We start from the raw sequence: 26525 nt of genomic DNA on the forward strand, positions 1-26525 counted from the left end.
AGAGCCTATTATGACACGCGCAGCCAGCGTTCCATTGCCACATTCCGTCTACTGCAGGCGGGATACCTGGATGGCTGAATGTCACTGAGAAGCTCACAGAGACCGCCATAAGCAACAGTTTAAAAGAATGCCACAGACTAATCAACCAAACTTTTTGGGTTGGTTTCTCTTTTATAGTCTGCAGGCATTAAATGAAAGAAGTCAGTGTTCCAGCAGAGGGAGACAACGTTTCAGAAAAGGCATTGTAGCAAACCAAAAAAGAAATTTTAAGCGCAGCAGAGTAACCAGCTCACATACCTGTTAGCTCAGGTGAGTTTAAAAGGCTGCTGTTGATAACAAGGGCATTTGCTAAATAGATGGTGTGTGTGCAACAATATACTGAAAGGTCAATTATATTGTGCAGCTTATCTCACCACCTGTAGTTATTTAGGTGAAAGCTCCAAAATGCTTGCCTAATATGTCTGTTTATCCAAAAGGAAGTATAGAGGGAGAGCTAGATAGATAGCATTGCATTACATTACATTACATGGCAATGCAATGCACAGTTGCTGAAGTTGAACCAAAATGAGCTTGTCATCTGGCTTCTGCAACTTTTAACATGAAAAATCCAATGAGGAGAAGAAAAGCAAAGCCAAAGAGTCCATCCCAAAATCCGACAAACAAGCAAAATGAACAAAAAGCATTGAATTCAATTCTTTCTGATTTTAGAAACTGCATTAAAGAAGGGGTGCACCGGTCCTGGAGATACTGCAATACCAGGTCAATGCGTGGAGTGGACAGAGCAAGCTCTTTTTCCATCTCCCTGTTCTAAAAATCCATTTAATATATGGTCCCCAGATAGGGGACGTATCAGATATTAAACTGATAAGAACAGATACTACACTTGATCTTAGCCAAAAGGCCGAGAAGCGATAACCAGAATTGGTTTCCGACTACGGTGCCACCCAAGGATTCTGAAAAGTCCATTTGTGGAGATGGCCACCTGGACTCCCGTTAAGAAGACATGCTGTCAACCTCTAGATCCCTCACATGCCTGCACTTTTCGGCTTGCTGCTGCTGCAATCCACGCGTTTTAGATCTGCATAACTCCACCTCTTTTAGCACAGTACCCTCAACCCCCGGCTGTTCCCACCCGCCTCAACACCGTTGGAAGGGAGGAGAACCAATTAAGGCGGGGGGGGGGGGGGTGGAACGAGCAGCTGTCTACCCTTAGCAGGAGGGTTGCTGATTAATTACCTCTCCTGCTGCTGCTGCTGCTGGCTGTCCAGCAGCAGACTGAAGGTGGCTGCTGCTGTGCGCAGGTATATAAAGGCTCAGAGCCTATTATGACACGCGCAGCCAGCGTTCCATTGCCACATTCCGTCTACTGCAGGCGGGATACCTGGATGGCTGAATGTCACTGAGAAGCTCACAGAGACCGCCATAAGCAACAGTTTAAAAGAATGCCACAGACTAATCAACCAAACTTTTTGGGTTGGTTTCTCTTTTATAGTCTGCAGGCATTAAATTAAAGAAGTCAGTGTTCCAGCAGAGGGAGACAACGTTTCAGAAAAGGCATTGTAGCAAACCAAAAAAGAAATTTTAAGCGCAGCAGAGTAACCAGCTCACATACCTGTTAGCTCAGGTGAGTTTAAAAGGCTGCTGTTGATAACAAGGGCATTTGCTAAATAGATGGTGTGTGTGCAACAATATACTGAAAGGTCAATTATATTGTGCAGCTTATCTCACCACCTGTAGTTATTTAGGTGAAAGCTCCAAAATGCTTGCCTAATATGTCTGTTTATCCAAAAGGAAGTATAGAGGGAGAGCTAGATAGATAGCATTGCATTACATTACATTACATGGCAATGCAATGCACAGTTGCTGAAGTTGAACCAAAATGAGCTTGTCATCTGGCTTCTGCAACTTTTAACATGAAAAATCCAATGAGGAGAAGAAAAGCAAAGCCAAAGAGTCCATCCCAAAATCCGACAAACAAGCAAAATGAACAAAAAGCATTGAATTCAATTCTTTCTGATTTTAGAAACTGCATTAAAGAAGGGGTGCACCGGTCCTGGAGATACTGCAATACCAGGTCAATGCGTGGAGTGGACAGAGCAAGCTCTTTTTCCATCTCCCTGTTCTAAAAATCCATTTAATATATGGTCCCCAGATAGGGGACGTATCAGATATTAAACTGATAAGAACAGATACTACACTTGATCTTAGCCAAAAGGCCGAGAAGCGATAACCAGAATTGGTTTCCGACTACGGTGCCACCCAAGGATTCTGAAAAGTCCATTTGTGGAGATGGCCACCTGGACTCCCGTTAAGAAGACATGCTGTCAACCTCTAGATCCCTCACATGCCTGCACTTTTCGGCTTGCTGCTGCTGCAATCCACGCGTTTTAGATCTGCATAACTCCACCTCTTTTAGCACAGTACCCTCAACCCCCGGCTGTTCCCACCCGCCTCAACACCGTTGGAAGGGAGGAGAACCAATTAAGGCGGGGGGGGGGTGGAACGAGCAGCTGTCTACCCTTAGCAGGAGGGCTGCTGATTAATTACCTCTCCTGCTGCTGCTGCTGCTGGCTGTCCAGCAGCAGACTGAAGGTGGCTGCTGCTGTGCGCAGGTATATAAAGGCTCAGAGCCTATTATGACACGCGCAGCCAGCGTTCCATTGCCACATTCCGTCTACTGCAGGCGGGATACCTGGATGGCTGAATGTCACTGAGAAGCTCACAGAGACCGCCATAAGCAACAGTTTAAAAGAATGCCACAGACTAATCAACCAAACTTTTTGGGTTGGTTTCTCTTTTATAGTCTGCAGGCATTAAATGAAAGAAGTCAGTGTTCCAGCAGAGGGAGACAACGTTTCAGAAAAGGCATTGTAGCAAACCAAAAAAGAAATTTTAAGCGCAGCAGAGTAACCAGCTCACATACCTGTTAGCTCAGGTGAGTTTAAAAGGCTGCTGTTGATAACAAGGGCATTTGCTAAATAGATGGTGTGTGTGCAACAATATACTGAAAGGTCAATTATATTGTGCAGCTTATCTCACCACCTGTAGTTATTTAGGTGAAAGCTCCAAAATGCTTGCCTAATATGTCTGTTTATCCAAAAGGAAGTATAGAGGGAGAGCTAGATAGATAGCATTGCATTACATTACATTACATGGCAATGCAATGCACAGTTGCTGAAGTTGAACCAAAATGAGCTTGTCATCTGGCTTCTGCAACTTTTAACATGAAAAATCCAATGAGGAGAAGAAAAGCAAAGCCAAAGAGTCCATCCCAAAATCCGACAAACAAGCAAAATGAACAAAAAGCATTGAATTCAATTCTTTCTGATTTTAGAAACTGCATTAAAGAAGGGGTGCACCGGTCCTGGAGATAGTGCATTACCAGGTCAATGCGTGGAGTGGAAAGAGCAAGCTCTTTTTCCATCTCCCTGTTCTAAAAATCCATTTAATATATGGTCCCCAGATAGGGGACGTATCAGATATTAAACTGATAAGAACAGATACTACACTTGATCTTAGCCAAAAGGCCGAGAAGCGATAACCAGAATTGGTTTCCGACTACGGTGCCACCCAAGGATTCTGAAAAGTCCATTTGTGGAGATGGCCACCTGGACTCCCGTTAAGAAGACATGCTGTCAACCTCAAGATCCCTCACATGCCTGCACTTTTCGGCTTGCTGCTGCTGCAATCCATGCATTTTAGATCTGCATAACTCCACCTCTTTTAGCACAGTACCCTCAACCCCCGGCTGTTCCCACCCGCCTCAACACCGTTGGAAGGGAGGAGAACCAATTAAGGCGGGGGGGGGGGTGGAACGAGCAGCTGTCTACCCTTAGCAGGAGGGTTGCTGATTAATTACCTCTCCTGCTGCTGCTGCTGCTGGCTGTCCAGCAGCAGACTGAAGGTGGCTGCTGCTGTGCGCAGGTATATAAAGGCTCAGAGCCTATTATGACACGCGCAGCCAGCGTTCCATTGCCACATTCCGTCTACTGCAGGCGGGATACCTGGATGGGTGAATGTCACTGAGAAGCTCACAGAGACCGCCATAAGCAACAGTTTAAAAGAATGCCACAGACTAATCAACCAAACTTTTTGGGTTGGTTTCTCTTTTATAGTCTGCAGGCATTAAATGAAAGAAGTCAGTGTTCCAGCAGAGGGAGACAACGTTTCAGAAAAGGCATTGTAGCAAACCAAAAAAGAAATTTTAAGCGCAGCAGAGTAACCAGCTCACATACCTGTTAGCTCAGGTGAGTTTAAAAGGCTGCTGTTGATAACAAGGGCATTTGCTAAATAGCTGGTGTGTGTGCAACAATATACTGAAAGGTCAATTATATTGTGCAGCTTATCTCACCACCTGTAGTTATTTAGGTGAAAGCTCCAAAATGCTTGCCTAATATGTCTGTTTATCCAAAAGGAAGTATAGAGGGAGAGCTAGATAGATAGCATTGCATTACATTACATTACATGGCAATGCAATGCACAGTTGCTGAAGTTGAACCAAAATGAGCTTGTCATCTGGCTTCTGCAACTTTTAACATGAAAAATCCAATGAGGAGAAGAAAAGCAAAGCCAAAGAGTCCATCCCAAAATCCGACAAACAAGCAAAATGAACAAAAAGCATTGAATTCAATTCTTTCTGATTTTAGAAACTGCATTAAAGAAGGGGTGCACCGGTCCTGGAGATACTGCAATACCAGGTCAATGCATGGAGTGGACAGAGCAAGCTCTTTTTCCATCTCCCTGTTCTAAAAATCCATTTAATATATGGTCCCCAGATAGGGGACGTATCAGATATTAAACTGATAAGAACAGATACTACACTTGATCTTAGCCAAAAGGCCGAGAAGCGATAACCAGAATTGGTTTCCGACTACGGTGCCACCCAAGGATTCTGAAAAGTCCATTTGTGGAGATGGCCACCTGGACTCCCGTTAAGAAGACATGCTGTCAACCTCTAGATCCCTCACATGCCTGCACTTTTCGGCTTGCTGTTTCTGCAATCCACGCGTTTTAGATCTGCATAACTCCACCTCTTTTAGCACAGTACCCTCAACCCCCGGCTGTTCCCACCCGCCTCAACACCGTTGGAAGGGAGGAGAACCAATTAAGGCGGGGGGGGGGGGGGTGGAACGAGCAGCTGTCTACCCTTAGCAGGAGGGTTGCTGATTAATTACCTCTCCTGCTGCTGCTGCTGGCTGTCCAGCAGCAGACTGAAGGTGGCTGCTGCTGTGCGCAGGTATATAAAGGCTCAGAGCCTATTATGACACGCGCAGCCAGCGTTCCATTGCCACATTCCGTCTACTGCAGGCGGGATACCTGGATGGCTGAATGTCACTGAGAAGCTCACAGAGACCGCCATAAGCAACAGTTTAAAAGAATGCCACAGACTAATCAACCAAACTTTTTGGGTTGGTTTCTCTTTTATAGTCTGCAGGCATTAAATGAAAGAAGTCAGTGTTCCAGCAGAGGGAGACAACGTTTCAGAAAAGGCATTGTAGCAAACCAAAAAAGAAATTTTAAGCGCAGCAGAGTAACCAGCTCACATACCTGTTAGCTCAGGTGAGTTTAAAAGGCTGCTGTTGATAACAAGGGCATTTGCTAAATAGATGGTGTGTGTGCAACAATATACTGAAAGGTCAATTATATTGTGCAGCTTATCTCACCACCTGTAGTTATTTAGGTGAAAGCTCCAAAATGCTTGCCTAATATGTCTGTTTATCCAAAAGGAAGTATAGAGGGAGAGCTAGATAGATAGCATTGCATTACATTACATTACATGGCAATGCAATGCACAGTTGCTGAAGTTGAACCAAAATGAGCTTGTCATCTGGCTTCTGCAACTTTTAACATGAAAAATCCAATGAGGAGAAGAAAAGCAAAGCCAAAGAGTCCATCCCAAAATCCGACAAACAAGCAAAATGAACAAAAAGCATTGAATTCAATTCTTTCTGATTTTAGAAACTGCATTAAAGAAGGGGTGCACCGGTCCTGGAGATACTGCAATACCAGGTCAATGCGTGGAGTGGACAGATCAAGCTCTTTTTCCATCTCCCTGTTCTAAAAATCCATTTAATATATGGTCCCCAGATAGGGGACGTATCAGATATTAAACTGATAAGAACAGATACTACACTTGATCTTAGCCAAAAGGCCGAGAAGCGATAACCAGAATTGGTTTCCGACTACGGTGCCACCCAAGGATTCTGAAAAGTCCATTTGTGGAGATGGCCACCTGGACTCCCGTTAAGAAGACATGCTGTCAACCTCTAGATCCCTCACATGCCTGCACTTTTCGGCTTGCTGCTGCTGCAATCCACGCGTTTTAGATCTGCATAACTCCACCTCTTTTAGCACAGTACCCTCAACCCCCGGCTGTTCCCACCCGCCTCAACACCGTTGGAAGGGAGGAGAACCAATTAAGGCGGGGGGGGGGGTGGAACGAGCAGCTGTCTACCCTTAGCAGGAGGGTTGCTGATTAATTACCTCTCCTGCTGCTGCTGCTGCTGGCTGTCCAGCAGCAGACTGAAGGTGGCTGCTGCTGTGCGCAGGTATATAAAGGCTCAGAGCCTATTATGACACGCGCAGCCAGCGTTCCATTGCCACATTCCGTCTACTGCAGGCGGGATACCTGGATGGCTGAATGTCACTGAGAAGCTCACAGAGACCGCCATAAGCAACAGTTTAAAAGAATGCCACAGACTAATCAACCAAACTTTTTGGGTTGGTTTCTCTTTTATAGTCTGCAGGCATTAAATGAAAGAAGTCAGTGTTCCAGCAGAGGGAGACAACGTTTCAGAAAAGGCATTGTAGCAAACCAAAAAAGAAATTTTAAGCGCAGCAGAGTAACCAGCTCACATACCTGTTAGCTCAGGTGAGTTTAAAAGGCTGCTGTTGATAACAAGGGCATTTGCTAAATAGATGGTGTGTGTGCAACAATATACTGAAAGGTCAATTATATTGTGCAGCTTATCTCACCACCTGTAGTTATTTAGGTGAAAGCTCCAAAATGCTTGCCTAATATGTCTGTTTATCCAAAAGGAAGTATAGAGGGAGAGCTAGATAGATAGCATTGCATTACATTACATTACATGGCAATGCAATGCACAGTTGCTGAAGTTGAACCAAAATGAGCTTGTCATCTGGCTTCTGCAACTTTTAACATGAAAAATCCAATGAGGAGAAGAAAAGCAAAGCCAAAGAGTCCATCCCAAAATCCGACAAACAAGCAAAATGAACAAAAAGCATTGAATTCAATTCTTTCTGATTTTAGAAACTGCATTAAAGAAGGGGTGCACCGGTCCTGGAGATACTGCAATACCAGGTCAATGCGTGGAGTGGACAGAGCAAGCTCTTTTTCCATCTCCCTGTTCTAAAAATCCATTTAATATATGGTCCCCAGATAGGGGACGTATCAGATATTAAACTGATAAGAACAGATACTACACTTGATCTTAGCCAAAAGGCCGAGAAGCGATAACCAGAATTGGTTTCCGACTACGGTGCCACCCAAGGATTCTGAAAAGTCCATTTGTGGAGATGGCCACCTGGACTCCCGTTAAGAAGACATGCTGTCAACCTCTAGATCCCTCACATGCCTGCACTTTTCGGCTTGCTTCTGCTGCAATCCACGCGTTTTAGATCTGCATAACTCCACCTCTTTTAGCACAGTACCCTCAACCCCCGGCTGTTCCCACCCACCTCAACACCGTTGGAAGGGAGGAGAACCAATTAAGGCGGGGGGGGGGTGGAACGAGCAGCTGTCTACCCTTAGCAGGAGGGTTGCTGATTAATTACCTCTCCTGCTACTGCTGCTGCTGGCTGTCCAGCAGCAGACTGAAGGTGGCTGCTGCTGTGCGCAGGTATATAAAGGCTCAGAGCCTATTATGACACGCGCAGCCAGCGTTCCATTGCCACATTCCGTCTACTGCAGGCGGGATACCTGGATGGCTGAATGTCACTGAGAAGCTCACAGAGACCGCCATAAGCAACAGTTTAAAAGAATGCCACAGACTAATCAACCAAACTTTTTGGGTTGGTTTCTCTTTTATAGTCTGCAGGCATTAAATGAAAGAAGTCAGTGTTCCAGCAGAGGGAGACAACGTTTCAGAAAAGGCATTGTAGCAAACCAAAAAAGAAATTTTAAGCGCAGCAGAGTAACCAGCTCACATACCTGTTAGCTCAGGTGAGTTTAAAAGGCTGCTGTTGATAACAAGGGCATTTGCTAAATAGATGGTGTGTGTGCAACAATATACTGAAAGGTCAATTATATTGTGCAGCTTATCTCACCACCTGTAGTTATTTAGGTGAAAGCTCCAAAATGCTTGCCTAATATGTCTGTTTATCCAAAAGGAAGTATAGAGGGAGAGCTAGATAGATAGCATTGCATTACATTACATTACATGGCAATGCAATGCACAGTTGCTGAAGTTGAACCAAAATGAGCTTGTCATCTGGCTTCTGCAACTTTTAACATGAAAAATCCAATGAGGAGAAGAAAAGCAAAGCCAAAGAGTCCATCCCAAAATCCGACAAACAAGCAAAATGAACAAAAAGCATTGAATTCAATTCTTTCTGATTTTAGAAACTGCATTAAAGAAGGGGTGCACCGGTCCTGGAGATACTGCAATACCAGGTCAATGCGTGAAGTGGACAGAGCAAGCTCTTTTTCCATCTCCCTGTTCTAAAAATCCATTTAATATATGGTCCCCAGATAGGGGACGTATCAGATATTAAACTGATAAGAACAGATACTACACTTGATCTTAGCCAAAAGGCCGAGAAGCGATAACCAGAATTGGTTTCCGACTACGGTGCCACCCAAGGATTCTGAAAAGTCCATTTGTGGAGATGGCCACCTGGACTCCCGTTAAGAAGACATGCTGTCAACCTCTAGATCCCTCACATGCCTGCACTTTTCGGCTTGCTTCTGCTGCAATCCACGCGTTTTAGATCTGCATAACTCCACCTCTTTTAGCACAGTACCCTCAACCCCCGGCTGTTCCCACCCGCCTCAACACCGTTGGAAGGGAGGAGAACCAATTAAGGCGGGGGGGGGGTGGAACGAGCAGCTGTCTACCCTTAGCAGGAGGGTTGCTGATTAATTACCTCTCCTGCTGCTGCTGCTGGCTGTCCAGCAGCAGACTGAAGGTGGCTGCTGCTGTGCGCAGGTATATAAAGGCTCAGAGCCTATTATGACACGCGCAGCCAGCGTTCCATTGCCACATTCCGTCTACTGCAGGCGGGATACCTGGATGGCTGAATGTCACTGAGAAGCTCACAGAGACCGCCATAAGCAACAGTTTAAAAGAATGCCACAGACTAATCAACCAAACTTTTTGGGTTGGTTTCTCTTTTATAGTCTGCAGGCATTAAATGAAAGAAGTCAGTGTTCCAGCAGAGGGAGACAACGTTTCAGAAAAGGCATTGTAGCAAACCAAAAAAGAAATTTTAAGCGCAGCAGAGTAACCAGCTCACATACCTGTTAGCTCAGGTGAGTTTAAAAGGCTGCTGTTGATAACAAGGGCATTTGCTAAATAGATGGTGTGTGTGCAACAATATACTGAAAGGTCAATTATATTGTGCAGCTTATCTCACCACCTGTAGTTATTTAGGTGAAAGCTCCAAAATGCTTGCCTAATATGTCTGTTTATCCAAAAGGAAGTATAGAGGGAGAGCTAGATAGATAGCATTGCATTACATTACATTACATGGCAATGCAATGCACAGTTGCTGAAGTTGAACCAAAATGAGCTTGTCATCTGGCTTCTGCAACTTTTAACATGAAAAATCCAATGAGGAGAAGAAAAGCAAAGCCAAAGAGTCCATCCCAAAATCCGACAAACAAGCAAAATGAACAAAAAGCATTGAATTCAATTCTTTCTGATTTTAGAAACTGCATTAAAGAAGGGGTGCACCGGTCCTGGAGATACTGCAATACCAGGTCAATGCGTGGAGTGGACAGAGCAAGCTCTTTTTCCATCTCCCTGTTCTAAAAATCCATTTAATATATGGTCCCCAGATAGGGGACGTATCAGATATTAAACTGATAAGAACAGATTTTTTTTGATTGAAGCTGCATCCAAGGCACTGAAAAATGTGACCGAAGTCACACCAAAACAGCGCACGAGGCGAGGATTCATGTGGACCCTTCCCGGAGGAGAGGGTCCCCAATAAACCATCCCCATCCCTCCGAGCCAGAAGGCCACAGCGAGGGTCAGGGATCTCCGATGCTCTCCCTAGCCGAAGCCGGAGAAGAGCCGTTTTCGTGCTCCCAGCTTCCATCTAGGCTGCCACCCTAGTGGAGCTGGAGCCTGTGTTGGTTTCTCAGCCCAAAGCTGACCGGACCTCCGACCGGGTTTATAAAAATTCCCCTTCCTAGCCCGGAGGCCAGGAATAGGGGGGGTTGCTCAGAAAGTATGATTGGCAAAGGTGCGGCGTGCTACGAAGCCAAGTCTTTCTGGGGTTCCCAGTCCCAGTAAGCTTGGACTCCCACCAGGGCGCCTACTCCTGGGGCACATTGCTCCAAAGCCCTCACACTTACCCAGCCTAGTGACTTCGATCCTGGAGGGCCATGTTTTCCATCAGATAACTCTATGAGCCACCTGGCGTACTAACAAGTGCACCAAAGCAGTGTGTAATATGCATCAATTTACTAGGGCAGCCCAAGGACAAAACTGCCTTTTCAAAAGATACTACACTTGATCTTAGCCAAAAGGCCGAGAAGCGATAACCAGAATTGGTTTCCGACTACGGTGCCACCCAAGGATTCTGAAAAGTCCATTTGTGGAGATGGCCACCTGGACTCCCGTTAAGAAGACATGCTGTCAACCTCTAGATCCCTCACATGCCTGCACTTTTCGGCTTGCTGCTGCTGCAATCCACGCGTTTTAGATCTGCATAACTCCACCTCTTTTAGCACAGTACCCTCAACCCCCGGCTGTTCCCACCCGCCTCAACACCGTTGGAAGGGAGGAGAACCAATTAAGGCGGGGGGGGGGGTGGAACGAGCAGCTGTCTACCCTTAGCAGGAGGGTTGCTGATTAATTACCTCTCCTGCTGCTGCTGCTGCTGGCTGTCCAGCAGCAGACTGAAGGTGGCTGCTGCTGTGCGCAGGTATATAAAGGCTCAGAGCCTATTATGACACGCGCAGCCAGCGTTCCATTGCCACATTCCGTCTACTGCAGGCGGGATACCTGGATGGCTGAATGTCACTGAGAAGCTCACAGAGACCGCCATAAGCAACAGTTTAAAAGAATGCCACAGACTAATCAACCAAACTTTTTGGGTTGGTTTCTCTTTTATAGTCTGCAGGCATTAAATGAAAGAAGTCAGTGTTCCAGCAGAGGGAGACAACGTTTCAGAAAAGGCATTGTAGCAAACCAAAAAAGAAATTTTAAGCGCAGCAGAGTAACCAGCTCACATACCTGTTAGCTCAGGTGAGTTTAAAAGGCTGCTGTTGATAACAAGGGCATTTGCTAAATAGATGGTGTGTGTGCAACAATATACTGAAAGGTCAATTATATTGTGCAGCTTATCTCACCACCTGTAGTTATTTAGGTGAAAGCTCCAAAATGCTTGCCTAATATGTCTGTTTATCCAAAAGGAAGTATAGAGGGAGAGCTAGATAGATAGCATTGCATTACATTACATTACATGGCAATGCAATGCACAGTTGCTGAAGTTGAACCAAAATGAGCTTGTCATCTGGCTTCTGCAACTTTTAACATGAAAAATCCAATGAGGAGAAGAAAAGCAAAGCCAAAGAGTCCATCCCAAAATCCGACAAACAAGCAAAATGAACAAAAAGCATTGAATTCAATTCTTTCTGATTTTAGAAACTGCATTAAAGAAGGGGTGCACCGGTCCTGGAGATACTGCAATACCAGGTCAATGCGTGGAGTGGACAGAGCAAGCTCTTTTTCCATCTCCCTGTTCTAAAAATCCATTTAATATATGGTCCCCAGATAGGGGACGTATCAGATATTAAACTGATAAGAACAGATACTACACTTGATCTTAGCCAAAAGGCCGAGAAGCGATAACCAGAATTGGTTTCCGACTACGGTGCCACCCAAGGATTCTGAAAAGTCCATTTGTGGAGATGGCCACCTGGACTCCCGTTAAGAAGACATGCTGTCAACCTCTAGATCCCTCACATGCCTGCACTTTTCGGCTTGCTGCTGCTGCAATCCACGCGTTTTAGATCTGCATAACTCCACCTCTTTTAGCACAGTACCCTCAACCCCCGGCTGTTCCCACCCGCCTCAACACCGTTGGAAGGGAGGAGAACCAATTAAGGCGGGGGGGGGTGGAACGAGCAGCTGTCTACCCTTAGCAGGAGGGTTGCTGATTAATTACCTCTCCTGCTGCTGCTGCTGCTGGCTGTCCAGCAGCAGACTGAAGGTGGCTGCTGCTGTGCGCAGGTATATAAAGGCTCAGAGCCTATTATGACATGCGCAGCCAGCGTTCCATTGCCACATTCCGTCTACTGCAGGCGGGATACCTGGATGGCTGAATGTCACTGAGAAGCTCACAGAGACCGCCATAAGCAACAGTTTAAAAGAATGCCACAGACTAATCAACCAAACTTTTTGGGTTGGTTTCTCTTTTATAGTCTGCAGGCATTAAATGAAAGAAGTCAGTGTTCCAGCAGAGGGAGACAACGTTTCAGAAAAGGCATTGTAGCAAACCAAAAAAGAAATTTTAAGCGCAGCAGAGTAACCAGCTCACATACCTGTTAGCTCAGGTGAGTTTAAAAGGCTGCTGTTGATAACAAGGGCATTTGCTAAATAGATGGTGTGTGTGCAACAATATACTGAAAGGTCAATTATATTGTGCAGCTTATCTCACCACCTGTAGTTATTTAGGTGAAAGCTCCAAAATGCTTGCCTAATATGTCTGTTTATCCAAAAGGAAGTATAGAGGGAGAGCTAGATAGATAGCATTGCATTACATTACATTACATGGCAATGCAATGCACAGTTGCTGAAGTTGAACCAAAATGAGCTTGTCATCTGGCTTCTGCAACTTTTAACATGAAAAATCCAATGAGGAGAAGAAAAGCAAAGCCAAAGAGTCCATCCCAAAATCCGACAAACAAGCAAAATGAACAAAAAGCATTGAATTCAATTCTTTCTGATTTTAGAAACTGCATTAAAGAAGGGGTGCACCGGTCCTGGAGATACTGCAATACCAGGTCAATGCGTGGAGTGGACAGAGCAAGCTCTTTTTCCATCTCCCTGTTCTAAAAATCCATTTAATATATGGTCCCCAGATAGGGGACGTATCAGATATTAAACTGATAAGAACAGATACTACACTTGATCTTAGCCAAAAGGCCGAGAAGCGATAACCAGAATTGGTTTCCGACTACGGTGCCACCCAAGGATTCTGAAAAGTCCATTTGTGGAGATGGCCACCTGGACTCCCGTTAAGAAGACATGCTGTCAACCTCTAGATCCCTCACATGCCTGCACTTTTCGGCTTGCTGCTGCTGCAATCCACGCGTTTTAGATCTGCATAACTCCACCTCTTTTAGCACAGTACCCTCAACCCCCGGCTGTTCCCACCCGCCTCAACACCGTTGGAAGGGAGGAGAACCAATTAAGGCGGGGGGGGGGGGGGTGGAACGAGCAGCTGTCTACCCTTAGCAGGAGGGTTGCTGATTAATTACCTCTCCTGCTGCTGCTGCTGCTGGCTGTCCAGCAGCAGACTGAAGGTGGCTGCTGCTGTGCGCAGGTATATAAAGGCTCAGAGCCTATTATGACACGCGCAGCCAGCGTTCCATTGCCACATTCCGTCTACTGCAGGCGGGATACCTGGATGGCTGAATGTCACTGAGAAGCTCACAGAGACCGCCATAAGCAACAGTTTAAAAGAATGCCACAGACTAATCAACCAAACTTTTTGGGTTGGTTTCTCTTTTATAGTCTGCAGGCATTAAATGAAAGAAGTCAGTGTTCCAGCAGAGGGAGACAACGTTTCAGAAAAGGCATTGTAGCAAACCAAAAAATAAATTTTAAGCGCAGCAGAGTAACCAGCTCACATACCTGTTAGCTCAGGTGAGTTTAAAAGGCTGCTGTTGATAACAAGGGCATTTGCTAAATAGATGGTGTGTGTGCAACAATATACTGAAAGGTCAATTATATTGTGCAGCTTATCTCACCACCTGTAGTTATTTAGGTGAAAGCTCCAAAATGCTTGCCTAATATGTCTGTTTATCCAAAAGGAAGTATAGAGGGAGAGCTAGATAGATAGCATTGCATTACATTACATTACATGGCAATGCAATGCACAGTTGCTGAAGTTGAACCAAAATGAGCTTGTCATCTGGCTTCTGCAACTTTTAACATGAAAAATCCAATGAGGAGAAGAAAAGCAAAGCCAAAGAGTCCATCCCAAAATCCGACAAACAAGCAAAATGAACAAAAAGCATTGAATTCAATTCTTTCTGATTTTAGAAACTGCATTAAAGAAGGGGTGCACCGGTCCTGGAGATACTGCAATACCAGGTCAATGCGTGGAGTGGACAGAGCAAGCTCTTTTTCCATCTCCCTGTTCTAAAAATCCATTTAATATATGGTCCCCAGATAGGGGACGTATCAGATATTAAACTGATAAGAACAGATACTACACTTGATCTTAGCCAAAAGGCCGAGAAGCGATAACCAGAATTGGTTTCCGACTACGGTGTCACCCAAGGATTCTGAAAAGTCCATTTGTGGAGATGGCCACCTGGACTCCCGTTAAGAAGACATGCTGTCAACCTCTAGATCCCTCACATGCCTGCACTTTTCGGCTTGCTGCTGCTGCAATCCACGCGTTTTAGATCTGCATAACTCCACCTCTTTTAGCACAGTACCCTCAACCCCCGGCTGTTCCCACCCGCCTCAACGCCGTTGGAAGGGAGGAGAACCAATTAAGGCGGGGGGGGGGGGGGTGGAACGAGCAGCTGTCTACCCTTAGCAGGAGGGTTGCTGATTAATTACCTCTCCTGCTGCTGCTGCTGCTGGCTGTCCAGCAGCAGACTGAAGGTGGCTGCTGCTGTGCGCAGGTATATAAAGGCTCAGAGCCTATTATGACACGCGCAGCCAGCGTTCCATTGCCACATTCCGTCTACTGCAGGCGGGATACCTGGATGGCTGAATGTCACTGAGAAGCTCACAGAGACCGCCATAAGCAACAGTTTAAAAGAATGCCACAGACTAATCAACCAAACTTTTTGGGTTGGTTTCTCTTTTATAGTCTGCAGGCATTAAATGAAAGAAGTCAGTGTTCCAGCAGAGGGAGACAACGTTTCAGAAAAGGCATTGTAGCAAACCAAAAAAGAAATTTTAAGCGCAGCAGAGTAACCAGCTCACATACCTGTTAGCTCAGGTGAGTTTAAAAGGCTGCTGTTGATAACAAGGGCATTTGCTAAATAGATGGTGTGTGTGCAACAATATACTGAAAGGTCAATTATATTGTGCAGCTTATCTCACCACCTGTAGTTATTTAGGTGAAAGCTCCAAAATGCTTGCCTAATATGTCTGTTTATCCAAAAGGAAGTATAGAGGGAGAGCTAGATAGATAGCATTGCATTACATTACATTACATGGCAATGCAATGCACAGTTGCTGAAGTTGAACCAAAATGAGCTTGTCATCTGGCTTCTGCAACTTTTAACATGAAAAATCCAATGAGGAGAAGAAAAGCAAAGCCAAAGAGTCCATCCCAAAATCCGACAAACAAGCAAAATGAACAAAAAGCATTGAATTCAATTCTTTCTGATTTTAGAAACTGCATTAAAGAAGGGGTGCACCGGTCCTGCAGATACTGCAATACCAGGTCAATGCGTGGAGTGGACAGAGCAAGCTCTTTTTCCATCTCCCTGTTCTAAAAATCCATTTAATATATGGTCCCCAGATAGGGGACGTATCAGATATTAAACTGATAAGAACAGATACTACACTTGATCTTAGCCAAAAGGCCGAGAAGCGATAACCAGAATTGGTTTCCGACTACGGTGCCACCCAAGGATTCTGAAAAGTCCATTTGTGGAGATGGCCACCTGGACTCCCGTTAAGAAGACATGCTGTCAACCTCTAGATCCCTCACATGCCTGCACTTTTCGGCTTGCTGCTGCTGCAATCCACGCGTTTTAGATCTGCATAACTCCACCTCTTTTAGCACAGTACCCTCAACCCCCGGCTGTTCCCACCCGCCTCAACACCGTTGGAAGGGAGGAGAACCAATTAAGGCGGGGGGGGGGGGTGGAACGAGCAGCTGTCTACCCTTAGCAGGAGGGTTGCTGATTAATTACCTCTCCTGCTGCTGCTGCTGGCTGTCCAGCAGCAGACTGAAGGTGGCTGCTGCTGTGCGCAGGTATATAAAGGCTCAGAGCCTATTATGACACGCGCAGCCAGCGTTCCATTGCCACATTCCGTCTACTGCAGGCGGGATACCTGGATGGCTGAATGTCACTGAGAAGCTCACAGAGACCGCCATAAGCAACAGTTTAAAAGAATGCCACAGACTAATCAACCAAACTTTTTGGGTTGGTTTCTCTTTTATAGTCTGCAGGCATTAAATGAAAGAAGTCAGTGTTCCAGCAGAGGGAGACAACGTTTCAGAAAAGGCATTGTAGCAAACCAAAAAAGAAATTTTAAGCGCAGCAGAGTAACCAGCTCACATACCTGTTAGCTCAGGTGAGTTTAAAAGGCTGCTGTTGATAACAAGGGCATTTGCTAAATAGATGGTGTGTGTGCAACAATATACTGAAAGGTCAATTATATTGTGCAGCTTATCTCACCACCTGTAGTTATTTAGGTGAAAGCTCCAAAATGCTTGCCTAATATGTCTGTTTATCCAAAAGGAAGTATAGAGGGAGAGCTAGATAGATAGCATTGCATTACATTAAATTACATGGCAATGCAATGCACAGTTGCTGAAGTTGAACCAAAATGAGCTTGTCATCTGGCTTCTGCAACTTTTAACATGAAAAATCCAATGAGGAGAAGAAAAGCAAAGCCAAAGAGTCCATCCCAAAATCCGACAAACAAGCAAAATGAACAAAAAGCATTGAATTCAATTCTTTCTGATTTTAGAAACTGCATTAAAGAAGGGGTGCACCGGTCCTGGAGATACTGCAATACCAGGTCAATGCGTGGAGTGGACAGAGCAAGCTCTTTTTCCATCTCCCTGTTCTAAAAATCCATTTAATATATGGTCCCCAGATAGGGGACGTATCAGATATTAAACTGATAAGAACAGATACTACACTTGATCTTAGCCAAAAGGCCGAGAAGCGATAACCAGAATTGGTTTCCGACTACGGTGCAACCCAAGGATTCTGAAAAGTCCATTTGTGGAGATGGCCACCTGGACTCCCGTTAAGAAGACATGCTGTCAACCTCTAGATCCCTCACATGCCTGCACTTTTCGGCTTGCTGCTGCTGCAATCCACGCGTTTTAGATCTGCATAACTCCACCTCTTTTAGCACAGTACCCTCAACCCCCGGCTGTTCCCACCCGCCTCAACACCGTTGGAAGGGAGGAGAACCAATTAAGGCGGGGGGGGGGGGGGGGGTGGAACGAGCAGCTGTCTACCCTTAGCAGGAGGGTTGCTGATTAATTACCTCTCCTGCTGCTGCTGCTGCTGGCTGTCCAGCAGCAGACTGAAGGTGGCTGCTGCTGTGCGCAGGTATATAAAGGCTCAGAGCCTATTATGACACGCGCAGCCAGCGTTCCATTGCCACATTCCGTCTACTGCAGGCGGGATACCTGGATGGCTGAATGTCACTGAGAAGCTCACAGAGACCGCCATAAGCAACAGTTTAAAAGAATGCCACAGACTAATCAACCAAACTTTTTGGGTTGGTTTCTCTTTTATAGTCTGCAGGCATTAAATGAAAGAAGTCAGTGTTCCAGCAGAGGGAGACAACGTTTCAGAAAAGGCATTGTAGCAAACCAAAAAATAAATTTTAAGCGCAGCAGAGTAACCAGCTCACATACCTGTTAGCTCAGGTGAGTTTAAAAGGCTGCTGTTGATAACAAGGGCATTTGCTAAATAGATGGTGTGTGTGCAACAATATACTGAAAGGTCAATTATATTGTGCAGCTTATCTCACCACCTGTAGTTATTTAGGTGAAAGCTCCAAAATGCTTGCCTAATATGTCTGTTTATCCAAAAGGAAGTATAGAGGGAGAGCTAGATAGATAGCATTGCATTACATTACATTACATGGCAATGCAATGCACAGTTGCTGAAGTTGAACCAAAATGAGCTTGTCATCTGGCTTCTGCAACGTTTAACATGAAAAATCCAATGAGGAGAAGAAAAGCAAAGCCAAAGAGTCCATCCCAAAATCCGACAAACAAGCAAAATGAACAAAAAGCATTGAATTCAATTCTTTCTGATTTTAGAAACTGCATTAAAGAAGGGGTGCACCGGTCCTGGAGATACTGCAATACCAGGTCAATGCGTGGAGTGGACAGAGCAAGCTCTTTTTCCATCTCCCTGTTCTAAAAATCCATTTAATATATGGTCCCCAGATAGGGGACGTATCAGATATTAAACTGATAAGAACAGATACTACACTTGATCTTAGCCAAAAGGCCGAGAAGCGATAACCAGAATTGGTTTCCGACTACGGTGTCACCCAAGGATTCTGAAAAGTCCATTTGTGGAGATGGCCACCTGGACTCCCGTTAAGAAGACATGCTGTCAACCTCTAGATCCCTCACATGCCTGCACTTTTCGGCTTGCTGCTGCTGCAATCCACGCGTTTTAGATCTGCATAACTCCACCTCTTTTAGCACAGTACCCTCAACCCCCGGCTGTTCCCACCCGCCTCAACGCCGTTGGAAGGGAGGAGAACCAATTAAGGCGGGGGGGGGGGGGGTGGAACGAGCAGCTGTCTACCCTTAGCAGGAGGGTTGCTGATTAATTACCTCTCCTGCTGCTGCTGCTGCTGGCTGTCCAGCAGCAGACTGAAGGTGGCTGCTGCTGTGCGCAGGTATATAAAGGCTCAGAGCCTATTATGACACGCGCAGCCAGCGTTCCATTGCCACATTCCGTCTACTGCAGGCGGGATACCTGGATGGCTGAATGTCACTGAGAAGCTCACAGAGACCGCCATAAGCAACAGTTTAAAAGAATGCCACAGACTAATCAACCAAACTTTTTGGGTTGGTTTCTCTTTTATAGTCTGCAGGCATTAAATGAAAGAAGTCAGTGTTCCAGCAGAGGGAGACAACGTTTCAGAAAAGGCATTGTAGCAAACCAAAAAAGAAATTTTAAGCGCAGCAGAGTAACCAGCTCACATACCTGTTAGCTCAGGTGAGTTTAAAAGGCTGCTGTTGATAACAAGGGCATTTGCTAAATAGATGGTGTGTGTGCAACAATATACTGAAAGGTCAATTATATTGTGCAGCTTATCTCACCACCTGTAGTTATTTAGGTGAAAGCTCCAAAATGCTTGCCTAATATGTCTGTTTATCCAAAAGGAAGTATAGAGGGAGAGCTAGATAGATAGCATTGCATTACATTACATTACATGGCAATGCAATGCACAGTTGCTGAAGTTGAACCAAAATGAGCTTGTCATCTGGCTTCTGCAACTTTTAACATGAAAAATCCAATGAGGAGAAGAAAAGCAAAGCCAAAGAGTCCATCCCAAAATCCGACAAACAAGCAAAATGAACAAAAAGCATTGAATTCAATTCTTTCTGATTTTAGAAACTGCATTAAAGAAGGGGTGCACCGGTCCTGCAGATACTGCAATACCAGGTCAATGCGTGGAGTGGACAGAGCAAGCTCTTTTTCCATCTCCCTGTTCTAAAAATCCATTTAATATATGGTCCCCAGATAGGGGACGTATCAGATATTAAACTGATAAGAACAGATACTACACTTGATCTTAGCCAAAAGGCCGAGAAGCGATAACCAGAATTGGTTTCCGACTACGGTGCCACCCAAGGATTCTGAAAAGTCCATTTGTGGAGATGGCCACCTGGACTCCCGTTAAGAAGACATGCTGTCAACCTCTAGATCCCTCACATGCCTGCACTTTTCGGCTTGCTGCTGCTGCAATCCACGCGTTTTAGATCTGCATAACTCCACCTCTTTTAGCACAGTACCCTCAACCCCCGGCTGTTCCCACCCGCCTCAACACCGTTGGAAGGGAGGAGAACCAATTAAGGCGGGGGGGGGGGGTGGAACGAGCAGCTGTCTACCCTTAGCAGGAGGGTTGCTGATTAATTACCTCTCCTGCTGCTGCTGCTGGCTGTCCAGCAGCAGACTGAAGGTGGCTGCTGCTGTGCGCAGGTATATAAAGGCTCAGAGCCTATTATGACACGCGCAGCCAGCGTTCCATTGCCACATTCCGTCTACTGCAGGCGGGATACCTGGATGGCTGAATGTCACTGAGAAGCTCACAGAGACCGCCATAAGCAACAGTTTAAAAGAATGCCACAGACTAATCAACCAAACTTTTTGGGTTGGTTTCTCTTTTATAGTCTGCAGGCATTAAATGAAAGAAGTCAGTGTTCCAGCAGAGGGAGACAACGTTTCAGAAAAGGCATTGTAGCAAACCAAAAAAGAAATTTTAAGCGCAGCAGAGTAACCAGCTCACATACCTGTTAGCTCAGGTGAGTTTAAAAGGCTGCTGTTGATAACAAGGGCATTTGCTAAATAGATGGTGTGTGTGCAACAATATACTGAAAGGTCAATTATATTGTGCAGCTTATCTCACCACCTGTAGTTATTTAGGTGAAAGCTCCAAAATGCTTGCCTAATATGTCTGTTTATCCAAAAGGAAGTATAGAGGGAGAGCTAGATAGATAGCATTGCATTACATTAAATTACATGGCAATGCAATGCACAGTTGCTGAAGTTGAACCAAAATGAGCTTGTCATCTGGCTTCTGCAACTTTTAACATGAAAAATCCAATGAGGAGAAGAAAAGCAAAGCCAAAGAGTCCATCCCAAAATCCGACAAACAAGCAAAATGAACAAAAAGCATTGAATTCAATTCTTTCTGATTTTAGAAACTGCATTAAAGAAGGGGTGCACCGGTCCTGGAGATACTGCAATACCAGGTCAATGCGTGGAGTGGACAGAGCAAGCTCTTTTTCCATCTCCCTGTTCTAAAAATCCATTTAATATATGGTCCCCAGATAGGGGACGTATCAGATATTAAACTGATAAGAACAGATACTACACTTGATCTTAGCCAAAAGGCCGAGAAGCGATAACCAGAATTGGTTTCCGACTACGGTGCCACCCAAGGATTCTGAAAAGTCCATTTGTGGAGATGGCCACCTGGACTCCCGTTAAGAAGACATGCTGTCAACCTCTAGATCCCTCACATGCCTGCACTTTTCGGCTTGCTGCTGCTGCAATCCACGCGTTTTAGATCTGCATAACTCCACCTCTTTTAGCACAGTACCCTCAACCCCCGGCTGTTCCCACCCGCCTCAACACCGTTGGAAGGGAGGAGAACCAATTAAGGCGGGGGGGGGGGGGGGTGGAACGAGCAGCTGTCTACCCTTAGCAGGAGGGTTGCTGATTAATTACCTCTCCTGCTGCTGCTGCTGCTGGCTGTCCAGCAGCAGACTGAAGGTGGCTGCTGCTGTGCGCAGGTATATAAAGGCTCAGAGCCTATTATGACACGCGCAGCCAGCGTTCCATTGCCACATTCCGTCTACTGCAGGCGGGATACCTGGATGGCTGAATGTCACTGAGAAGCTCACAGAGACCGCCATAAGCAACAGTTTAAAAGAATGCCACAGACTAATCAACCAAACTTTTTGGGTTGGTTTCTCTTTTATAGTCTGCAGGCATTAAATGAAAGAAGTCAGTGTTCCAGCAGAGGGAGACAACGTTTCAGAAAAGGCATTGTAGCAAACCAAAAAATAAATTTTAAGCGCAGCAGAGTAACCAGCTCACATACCTGTTAGCTCAGGTGAGTTTAAAAGGCTGCTGTTGATAACAAGGGCATTTGCTAAATAGATGGTGTGTGTGCAACAATATACTGAAAGGTCAATTATATTGTGCAGCTTATCTCACCACCTGTAGTTATTTAGGTGAAAGCTCCAAAATGCTTGCCTAATATGTCTGTTTATCCAAAAGGAAGTATAGAGGGAGAGCTAGATAGATAGCATTGCATTACATTACATTACATGGCAATGCAATGCACAGTTGCTGAAGTTGAACCAAAATGAGCTTGTCATCTGGCTTCTGCAACTTTTAACATGAAAAATCCAATGAGGAGAAGAAAAGCAAAGCCAAAGAGTCCATCCCAAAATCCGACAAACAAGCAAAATGAACAAAAAGCATTGAATTCAATTCTTTCTGATTTTAGAAACTGCATTAAAGAAGGGGTGCACCGGTCCTGGAGATACTGCAATACCAGGTCAATGCGTGGAGTGGACAGAGCAAGCTCTTTTTCCATCTCCCTGTTCTAAAAATCCATTTAATATATGGTCCCCAGATAGGGGACGTATCAGATATTAAACTGATAAGAACAGATACTACACTTGATCTTAGCCAAAAGGCCGAGAAGCGATAACCAGAATTGGTTTCCGACTACGGTGTCACCCAAGGATTCTGAAAAGTCCATTTGTGGAGATGGCCACCTGGACTCCCGTTAAGAAGACATGCTGTCAACCTCTAGATCCCTCACATGCCTGCACTTTTCGGCTTGCTGCTGCTGCAATCCACGCGTTTTAGATCTGCATAACTCCACCTCTTTTAGCACAGTACCCTCAACCCCCGGCTGTTCCCACCCGCCTCAACGCCGTTGGAAGGGAGGAGAACCAATTAAGGCGGGGGGGGGGGGGGTGGAACGAGCAGCTGTCTACCCTTAGCAGGAGGGTTGCTGATTAATTACCTCTCCTGCTGCTGCTGCTGCTGGCTGTCCAGCAGCAGACTGAAGGTGGCTGCTGCTGTGCGCAGGTATATAAAGGCTCAGAGCCTATTATGACACGCGCAGCCAGCGTTCCATTGCCACATTCCGTCTACTGCAGGCGGGATACCTGGATGGCTGAATGTCACTGAGAAGCTCACAGAGACCGCCATAAGCAACAGTTTAAAAGAATGCCACAGACTAATCAACCAAACTTTTTGGGTTGGTTTCTCTTTTATAGTCTGCAGGCATTAAATGAAAGAAGTCAGTGTTCCAGCAGAGGGAGACAACGTTTCAGAAAAGGCATTGTAGCAAACCAAAAAAGAAATTTTAAGCGCAGCAGAGTAACCAGCTCACATACCTGTTAGCTCAGGTGAGTTTAAAAGGCTGCTGTTGATAACAAGGGCATTTGCTAAATAGATGGTGTGTGTGCAACAATATACTGAAAGGTCAATTATATTGTGCAGCTTATCTCACCACCTGTAGTTATTTAGGTGAAAGCTCCAAAATGCTTGCCTAATATGTCTGTTTATCCAAAAGGAAGTATAGAGGGAGAGCTAGATAGATAGCATTGCATTACATTACATTACATGGCAATGCAATGCACAGTTGCTGAAGTTGAACCAAAATGAGCTTGTCATCTGGCTTCTGCAACTTTTAACATGAAAAATCCAATGAGGAGAAGAAAAGCAAAGCCAAAGAGTCCATCCCAAAATCCGACAAACAAGCAAAATGAACAAAAAGCATTGAATTCAATTCTTTCTGATTTTAGAAACTGCATTAAAGAAGGGGTGCACCGGTCCTGCAGATACTGCAATACCAGGTCAATGCGTGGAGTGGACAGAGCAAGCTCTTTTTCCATCTCCCTGTTCTAAAAATCCATTTAATATATGGTCCCCAGATAGGGGACGTATCAGATATTAAACTGATAAGAACAGATACTACACTTGATCTTAGCCAAAAGGCCGAGAAGCGATAACCAGAATTGGTTTCCGACTACGGTGCCACCCAAGGATTCTGAAAAGTCCATTTGTGGAGATGGCCACCTGGACTCCCGTTAAGAAGACATGCTGTCAACCTCTAGATCCCTCACATGCCTGCACTTTTCGGCTTGCTGCTGCTGCAATCCACGCGTTTTAGATCTGCATAACTCCACCTCTTTTAGCACAGTACCCTCAACCCCCGGCTGTTCCCACCCGCCTCAACACCGTTGGAAGGGAGGAGAACCAATTAAGGCGGGGAAGGGGGGGGGGGTAGGAGCAGCTGTCTACCCTTAGCAGAAGGGTTGCTGATTAATTACCTCTCCTGCTGCTGCTGCTGCTGGCTGTCCAGCAGCAGACTGAAGGTGGCTGCTGCTGTGCGCAGGTATATAAAGGCTCAGAGCCTATTATGACACGCGCAGCCAGCGTTCCGTTGCCACATTCCGTCTACTGCAGGCGGGATACCTGGATGGCTGAATGTCACTGAGAAGCTCACAGAGACCGCCATAAGCAACAGTTTAAAAGAATGCCACAGACTAATCAACCAAACTTTTTGGGTTGGTTTCTCTTTTATAGTCTGCAGGCATTAAATGAAAGAAGTCAGTGTTCCAGCAGAGGGAGACAACGTTTCAGAAAAGGCATTGTAGCAAACCAAAAAAGAAATTTTAAGCGCAGCAGAGTAACCAGCTCACATACCTGTTAGCTCAGGTGAGTTTAAAAGGCTGCTGTTGATAACAAGGGCATTTGCTAAATAGATGGTGTGTGTGCAACAATATACTGAAAGGTCAATTATATTGTGCAGCTTATCTCACCACCTGTAGTTATTTAGGTGAAAGCTCCAAAATGCTTGCCTAATATGTCTGTTTATCCAAAAGGAAGTATAGAGGGAGAGCTAGATAGATAGCATTGCATTACATTACATTACATGGCAATGCAATGCACAGTTGCTGAAGTTGAACCAAAATGAGCTTGTCATCTGGCTTCTGCAACTTTTAACATGAAAAATCCAATGAGGAGAAGAAAAGCAAAGCCAAAGAGTCCATCCCAAAATCCGACAAACAAGCAAAATGAACAAAAAGCATTGAATTCAATTCTTTCTGATTTTAGAAACTGCATTAAAGAAGGGGTGCACCGGTCCTGGAGATACTGCAATACCAGGTCAATGCGTGGAGTGGACAGAGCAAGCTCTTTTTCCATCTCCCTGTTCTAAAAATCCATTTAATATATGGTCCCCAGATAGGGGACGTATCAGATATTAAACTGATAAGAACAGATTTTTTTGATTGAAGCTGCATCCAAGGCACTGAAAAATGTGACCGAAGTCACACCAAAACAGCGCACGAGGCGAGGATTCATGTGGACCCTTCCCGGAGGAGAGGGTCCCCAATAAACCATCCCCATCCCTCCGAGCCAGAAGGCCACAGCGAGGGTCAGGGATCTCCGATGCTCTCCCTAGCCGAAGCCGGAGAAGAGCCGTTTTCGTGCTCCCAGCTTCCATCTAGGCTGCCACCCTAGTGGAGCTGGAGTCTGTGTTGGTTTCTCAGCCCAAAGCTGACCGGACCTCCGACCGGGTTTATAAAAATTCCCCTTCCTAGCCCGGAGGCCAGGAATAGGGGGGGTTGCTCAGAAAGTATGATTGGCAAAGGTGCGGCGTGCTACGAAGCCAAGTCTTTCTGGGGTTCCCAGTCCCAGTAAGCTTTGACTCCCACCAGGGCGCCTACTCCTGGGGCACATTGCTCCAAAGCCCTCACACTTACCCACCCTAGTGACTTCGATCCTGGAGGGCCATGTTTTCCATCAGATAACTCTATGAGCCACCTGGCGTACTAACAAGTGCACCAAACCAGTGTGTAATATGCATCAATTTACTAGGGCAGCCCAAGGACAAAACTGCCTTTTCAAAAGATACTACACTTGATCTTAGCCAAAAGGCCGAGAAGCGATAACCAGAATTGGTTTCCGACTACGGTGCCACCCAAGGATTCTGAAAAGTCCATTTGTGGAGATGGCCACCTGGACTCCCGTTAAGAAGACATGCTGTCAACCTCTAGATCCCTCACATGCCTGCACTTTTCGGCTTGCTGCTGCTGCAATCCACGCGTTTTAGATCTGCATAACTCCACCTCTTTTAGCACAGTACCCTCAACCCCCGGCTGTTCCCACCCGCCTCAACACCGTTGGAAGGGAGGAGAACCAATTAAGGCGGGGGGGGGGTGGAACAAGCAGCTGTCTACCCTTAGCAGGAGGGTTGCTGATTAATTACCTCTCCTGCTGCTGCTGCTGCTGGCTGTCCAGCAGCAGACTGAAGGTGGCTGCTGCTGTGCGCAGGTATATAAAGGCTCAGAGCCTATTATGACACGCGCAGCCAGCGTTCCATTGCCACATTCCGTCTACTGCAGGCGGGATACCTGGATGGCTGAATGTCACTGAGAAGCTCACAGAGACCGCCATAAGCAACAGTTTAAAAGAATGCCACAGACTAATCAACCAAACTTTTTGGGTTGGTTTCTCTTTTATAGTCTGCAGGCATTAAATGAAAGAAGTCAGTGTTCCAGCAGAGGGAGACAACGTTTCAGAAAAGGCATTGTAGCAAACCAAAAAAGAAATTTTAAGCGCAGCAGAGTAACCAGCTCACATACCTGTTAGCTCAGGTGAGTTT

The 26525-nt window shown here is 45.6% G+C and overlaps 19 non-coding genes and 2 pseudogenes across 19 annotated transcripts; all 21 read right to left on the reverse strand.

Annotated features, from left to right (window-relative positions):
* Positions 1 to 722: 722 nt before the first annotated feature.
* LOC141225698 (U2 spliceosomal RNA) lies at positions 723 to 913 on the reverse strand. Its single transcript, XR_012292940.1, has one exon. It is a non-coding gene; the product is annotated as a U2 spliceosomal RNA (small nuclear RNA).
* A 1124-nt stretch (positions 914 to 2037) lies between these two features.
* Positions 2038 to 2228, reverse strand: LOC141225699 (U2 spliceosomal RNA). Its single transcript, XR_012292941.1, has one exon. It is a non-coding gene; the product is annotated as a U2 spliceosomal RNA (small nuclear RNA).
* Positions 2229 to 3348: 1120 nt separating this feature from the next.
* LOC141226576 (U2 spliceosomal RNA) lies at positions 3349 to 3539 on the reverse strand. Its single transcript, XR_012293703.1, has one exon. It is a non-coding gene; the product is annotated as a U2 spliceosomal RNA (small nuclear RNA).
* Positions 3540 to 4660: 1121 nt separating this feature from the next.
* Positions 4661 to 4851, reverse strand: LOC141226003 (U2 spliceosomal RNA). The gene has a single exon (XR_012293233.1). It is a non-coding gene; the product is annotated as a U2 spliceosomal RNA (small nuclear RNA).
* Positions 4852 to 5972: 1121 nt separating this feature from the next.
* LOC141226201 (U2 spliceosomal RNA) lies at positions 5973 to 6163 on the reverse strand. The gene has a single exon (XR_012293425.1). It is a non-coding gene; the product is annotated as a U2 spliceosomal RNA (small nuclear RNA).
* A 1121-nt stretch (positions 6164 to 7284) lies between these two features.
* Positions 7285 to 7475, reverse strand: LOC141225700 (U2 spliceosomal RNA). The gene has a single exon (XR_012292942.1). It is a non-coding gene; the product is annotated as a U2 spliceosomal RNA (small nuclear RNA).
* A 1120-nt stretch (positions 7476 to 8595) lies between these two features.
* Positions 8596 to 8786, reverse strand: LOC141226063 (U2 spliceosomal RNA). The gene has a single exon (XR_012293293.1). It is a non-coding gene; the product is annotated as a U2 spliceosomal RNA (small nuclear RNA).
* A 1117-nt stretch (positions 8787 to 9903) lies between these two features.
* LOC141226253 (U2 spliceosomal RNA) lies at positions 9904 to 10087 on the reverse strand. Its single transcript, XR_012293467.1, has one exon. It is a non-coding gene; the product is annotated as a U2 spliceosomal RNA (small nuclear RNA).
* Positions 10088 to 10611: 524 nt separating this feature from the next.
* LOC141226342 (U2 spliceosomal RNA) lies at positions 10612 to 10727 on the reverse strand (annotated as a pseudogene).
* A 1121-nt stretch (positions 10728 to 11848) lies between these two features.
* Positions 11849 to 12039, reverse strand: LOC141225701 (U2 spliceosomal RNA). Its single transcript, XR_012292943.1, has one exon. It is a non-coding gene; the product is annotated as a U2 spliceosomal RNA (small nuclear RNA).
* A 1119-nt stretch (positions 12040 to 13158) lies between these two features.
* LOC141225702 (U2 spliceosomal RNA) lies at positions 13159 to 13349 on the reverse strand. Its single transcript, XR_012292944.1, has one exon. It is a non-coding gene; the product is annotated as a U2 spliceosomal RNA (small nuclear RNA).
* Positions 13350 to 14473: 1124 nt separating this feature from the next.
* LOC141225703 (U2 spliceosomal RNA) lies at positions 14474 to 14664 on the reverse strand. The gene has a single exon (XR_012292945.1). It is a non-coding gene; the product is annotated as a U2 spliceosomal RNA (small nuclear RNA).
* Positions 14665 to 15788: 1124 nt separating this feature from the next.
* On the reverse strand, positions 15789 to 15979 carry LOC141226171 (U2 spliceosomal RNA). The gene has a single exon (XR_012293397.1). It is a non-coding gene; the product is annotated as a U2 spliceosomal RNA (small nuclear RNA).
* Positions 15980 to 17098: 1119 nt separating this feature from the next.
* LOC141225704 (U2 spliceosomal RNA) lies at positions 17099 to 17289 on the reverse strand. Its single transcript, XR_012292946.1, has one exon. It is a non-coding gene; the product is annotated as a U2 spliceosomal RNA (small nuclear RNA).
* Positions 17290 to 18416: 1127 nt separating this feature from the next.
* Positions 18417 to 18607, reverse strand: LOC141225705 (U2 spliceosomal RNA). Its single transcript, XR_012292947.1, has one exon. It is a non-coding gene; the product is annotated as a U2 spliceosomal RNA (small nuclear RNA).
* Positions 18608 to 19731: 1124 nt separating this feature from the next.
* On the reverse strand, positions 19732 to 19922 carry LOC141226172 (U2 spliceosomal RNA). Its single transcript, XR_012293398.1, has one exon. It is a non-coding gene; the product is annotated as a U2 spliceosomal RNA (small nuclear RNA).
* Positions 19923 to 21041: 1119 nt separating this feature from the next.
* Positions 21042 to 21232, reverse strand: LOC141225706 (U2 spliceosomal RNA). Its single transcript, XR_012292948.1, has one exon. It is a non-coding gene; the product is annotated as a U2 spliceosomal RNA (small nuclear RNA).
* Positions 21233 to 22357: 1125 nt separating this feature from the next.
* LOC141225708 (U2 spliceosomal RNA) lies at positions 22358 to 22548 on the reverse strand. The gene has a single exon (XR_012292950.1). It is a non-coding gene; the product is annotated as a U2 spliceosomal RNA (small nuclear RNA).
* Positions 22549 to 23672: 1124 nt separating this feature from the next.
* On the reverse strand, positions 23673 to 23863 carry LOC141226173 (U2 spliceosomal RNA). Its single transcript, XR_012293399.1, has one exon. It is a non-coding gene; the product is annotated as a U2 spliceosomal RNA (small nuclear RNA).
* A 1124-nt stretch (positions 23864 to 24987) lies between these two features.
* Positions 24988 to 25170, reverse strand: LOC141226241 (U2 spliceosomal RNA). Its single transcript, XR_012293464.1, has one exon. It is a non-coding gene; the product is annotated as a U2 spliceosomal RNA (small nuclear RNA).
* Positions 25171 to 25694: 524 nt separating this feature from the next.
* Positions 25695 to 25810, reverse strand: LOC141226348 (U2 spliceosomal RNA; annotated as a pseudogene).
* Positions 25811 to 26525: the final 715 nt, after the last annotated feature.

The sequence above is a fragment of the Phyllobates terribilis genome, unplaced genomic scaffold, assembly GCF_046119375.1.
Source record: "Phyllobates terribilis strain yellow unplaced genomic scaffold, ASM4611937v1 Scaffold_414__1_contigs__length_1644244, whole genome shotgun sequence".
NCBI classification, from domain to species: domain Eukaryota; kingdom Metazoa; phylum Chordata; class Amphibia; order Anura; family Dendrobatidae; genus Phyllobates; species Phyllobates terribilis.